The sequence below is a fragment of the Gavialis gangeticus genome, unplaced genomic scaffold (assembly GCF_001723915.1).
Source record: "Gavialis gangeticus isolate Ggan-Ray unplaced genomic scaffold, GavGan_comp1, whole genome shotgun sequence".
NCBI classification, from domain to species: domain Eukaryota; kingdom Metazoa; phylum Chordata; order Crocodylia; family Gavialidae; genus Gavialis; species Gavialis gangeticus.
This window is the reverse complement of record NW_017729018.1, coordinates 9,879,430-9,883,493: the sequence shown is the minus strand read 5'-3', so window position 1 is coordinate 9,883,493 and position 4,064 is coordinate 9,879,430. Positions and strand designations below refer to the sequence as shown.

The window sequence follows — 4,064 nt, the reverse complement described above, 5'->3', positions numbered from 1 at the left end:
TGTCTGTAGCGTTCTTCAAAGCTCCTTGGTCGCAGGCATGATATTCTGTTTTGGTTTGATTTTTCTTTTCTTTTTCCTTCCCCCCCTTCTCATAAGAAGATTATATTTCCCACCCCTTTTTTCAGAAAGAGAGATTCATGGCTGCTGGCCATGCAAACACAGCGAAGAGCACCCGGTCTCGCTTTGCCTCATCTTCAGCATCATCCTGAACTCGGAAAATGCTCTGCACCTGGTGCAGCTGTTTTCCAATATCCTTTACCTCCAGGAGGCAGCAGGCTTGACGATGGTGCCCAGGAGTTGGGGACGGCATGAGAGCTCAGAGGATTGGAGAGAGAGAGAATATGGCATTGGGAGGAGCAGGCAGGGTTACAGGAAGGATGTGCAGGGAGGAGGAGTGACAGGGCTGGGGACCAGGAGAGAACGTTTCTGTTCACCTGGTCCAGAGAGAGGGGGAGAGAGTGCGGTTAACAGGGAAGGAAGAAGACGTGCAGGGATGTTAGATCTCTGCAGAAAGATGCTGCGAACCGAAGGACATGTGCGCACGTGGATGGAGAGATTAGCAGGCCAGTAGGGGCCATTGTGATCCTTAATTTGACCCTCTGCATCGCACTGGCCATAGGACTTCCCGGCTCTGTTTCTTCTAGAGCTTCTTAGAGGAGAATACAAAGACGCTGGAACTGCAGGCCAGAGAAGCAGGATCAAGAGGAAACCCATTCTCCGTCCAGTGGCCGTGCCCTCCTGCGGACACGCACAGGCCCGACGTGTAAAGTTTGCAGGAGGCTTCTGAAAGCCAGGACTTGATCATCCTCTTCGTAGCCATTCGTTCCAGTGCCTGCTCTGGCTGCCTCCAAAAGGATTTTCTTTCTGCTACTACAAGATGGAGGCGAATTGGCTTAGTCATCTCGACTAGATTCCTGTGAACCATAGGATTAAATCCCAGCAGGATTGACTTAGCTCTTCACTCTGCAGAGGTCGATATGTTGAATTCCATGCAGTTTTCCCTTTTCGTGTGGTTAATAGATGCAGGCTGGGGGGAAAAAAAAAAAGCTTCCATTAGCTCTGCATGGATCTGGTAATAGCAGAAATTCAGTTCAGCAAATGTCCTGGGACAAAAATTTCCCTGCCTCCCCCTGCTTGCACAGCATGCTGGATACCAGCTGCAACCCTCCCTTCCCAAAGAGGGCTGTCCTTTGAGACGGCTATTTAAAGATGAACTCTCTTCTAATTATTAAAGATGCCTGATACGACTTGCTATAAGAAATGTTACAAAACTGTTCTCCCTTCTTCCGCCCCTGGTTTTCTTCAGGGGTTCATCAATTTTTCCAAACTAAATGCTGCAAAGAAACATGAAACCTCTCCCATTTCTGGTTCCATAACTAAAGCTCGAGTCAGAAGATGCAGCGTTTGAAGAAAGAGCACCCAGCTATGGCCCCTGGCATCGTTTTCGTGCTAAAATGACAGCATACAGAAAACACGTGGATGTGGCTGGAAAGAGCGTGCGTCTCTTGTTTCTGGGAGGTATTGTCAGAGCCCGTGTGAAGGAGAACCTGGGTTCTGGTCCTGGCGCTGTCCAAGGCTTACGTGATCTTGAGCATGCCGATTCATCACATCATTCCTCAGCTGTGAAATGGGGATACTATTGACCGCACCGGGTATCGCAAGGCTTAGCTTAGTCTCACTCGTCGAGTGCTGAGAGATCCTGGGCTGGGCATCTCTAGAGACGGGCAGAGCATTACACTCCCCTTTGGCATTTCCTGGCTCTGGGGAGCTGGATCGCATACTCTTCATTTTGCTTCCAGAGAGTTTTTGCATTCAGTGCCTAGCACACTTGCGTGCGTGCACGCTCCTCTCCGGCCCCTTTAAATTATTAAGCAACTGCCGGCTCTAGGGAAGGGAGCGGCGGCACTGCCAGCTTTATCTCTCTTCATCATCTTCATTTCCAGCACAGTTAATTATCCAAACACAGCGCTGCCACCTTCCAGAGCGACAAGGAGACGGCGGCTGTGATCACTTCTGCCTGCTAGTCAGCGACCTCTACTGTATTTGTATGACTGTACGCACGCGAGCGCATGCGCCGGAGCCACTTCCATGCATTTCCCCGGCACAGAGCACGTCCTCTGGTAGGATTTATTATAAATGAATGCTGGAGCACCCTCTCCTCCCACCAGATCTTTCTCACGCTACCTTGTTCATTGGCCTTGAGGTAATTCGCCAGGTTTTCCCCAGGGAAGGCCCTTAGACCGTCAGATCCATGAGCAGGTATGAGCAGCATCTGCTAATATGGCAAGCGTAACACCTGAAAGCACTTTCCCTACAAAGCCAGCATGATTCAGCTGCAAACATCTGCCCAGATGTGTCCTCCAGGCTGCTTGCTTTTGTTCTCGGAGATGCTTGGCCCACTTATAGAAACGGAGCTCGTAATCCAAACTATTCTTCCCGACCAGGTGTGGCAAGCCATTTGGGGCGGGTGGGGGGGATGGCACATCTAGTGGGGGGTTCGAGTTGATACCGTAATTGCATTATTACAGAGAATCCAATTGTTCGGGGATGGAGACAGTTTCGCTTTCCTGGCAGGAAGGAAATCTGAGCACTTGAATCAGTGCAATACACATCGTTCAGAGATGCTTCCTCTGCTGATCTGATCCTCAAATCTGATCACGCCCCTAGCCGCAGTTGTTTTAATTAAACTCAGAGGAATTCTGCACAATGTGCTGCAAGATTAACATTTTTGTTTAATTAGAAACACTCGGTAATAATAGTTGTACCAGGCCTCCCCCAACACACACGCACACTCAAACGCACACTCGCACCCTGCCAGTCAAGAGGGTTGTTCTCTCCGAGGATTAATTGGTTTGTGAAATTAACGGGCTCGGGTTCGAGCCAGGTGGAGCAGCATCACCAGGGAGTGGGATGCAAGCGGTAATCAATAATGATGTCATCTTCAGCCAATCAAGCACCGGCGGCTTGTCTGTTTAACAATATACCACTGCCTGTTTAAAAAAAAAAAGAGAGAGAGAGAGAAGGGAAGGGAAGACATTAAAAGCCTGACTCAAGCAGGCAAAGGAAAAGCAATTCCCAGTGCATCTCTGTCCTGAGCTCACTCTTATGTAGGGCCTAGATATTTCAACACGTGTGATCTGCAAGAAGGCATGCTGCTTGGGGACCGCAGCAATACCCAGCCGAAGCTAAGGATGCAGCTTCCTGGCTTTTTGTGGTTTAGCTCGGTCCCTTATTATTCAATATATATATGTATTCCTGTTCAAAAGGGGAATTAAGATCTTTCCTTTGCTTTCGCTGGGCTCGCTGGTTGGGGGGACCCCTGCCATCCTTTGTCATTCTCACAGGGGTCCAGGGTGTTCATCAGCATGCAGGGGGGAGCCTCCTTTCTGTGGCATGATCTGATCGCTGTTGTTGTTGCTGTTACTACTGTCATCATCATCATGACTACGATAGACTCCTAAAACGCTCCAGCTGAGGTTCCTGCGTGCTAGGTGCTGTACAAAGTGCATTGAGCAACACAATCCCTGTTCACATATGAGGTGGGAAGGGAATACGGCACAGCGATTACAAAGCTCCTTTTTCCCAAGTGCCTGAAAACACTTAAAAATCTTAGCCCAGCCTCACGAGGTATCAAAGAAGGATTTCGCAGTTTTCCTATTTTAAAGAGAGGGAAACAGAGGTCTGGAGAAGGACCTTCCCAAGGTCATAGCACAAGCTCAGTGGCAGAGCTGCGAACAAAGTTGTCGTGCAGGCCTCTGCTCTGATCCCTAACTAAACTCTGCAAGAAGTTTAAACTATAAGATAAGCTCTATTTTTTTTCTGCCCTGCAGGTGGGTTTGGGGTTGTAAGTACAAGATGGTATATTAAGCCAGGCCAGGCTATCGCTGCAGCTCAATCCCTGAGCCACCTGCCTTATACCCAGCCTGTGCTCCCTCCAGCATAAATATTTTGGCTATGGATGCGGTATTTTTAATCAAAATAGTTACTCCAGTGGAGCCCCTACCCAGGATGTGGCATTAATGGTGCCTAATAACCTGGGATACGGGTTTTCTCCAATTAAAAAA

At 48.9% G+C, this 4,064-nt stretch overlaps 1 protein-coding gene across 15 annotated transcripts in view; it reads left to right on the top strand.

Moving 5' to 3' along the window:
- Nucleotides 1-4,064, top strand: part of PTPRS (protein tyrosine phosphatase, receptor type S) — a 208,540-nt gene that overhangs the window by 95,847 nt on the left and 108,629 nt on the right. The window lies entirely within an intron of this gene.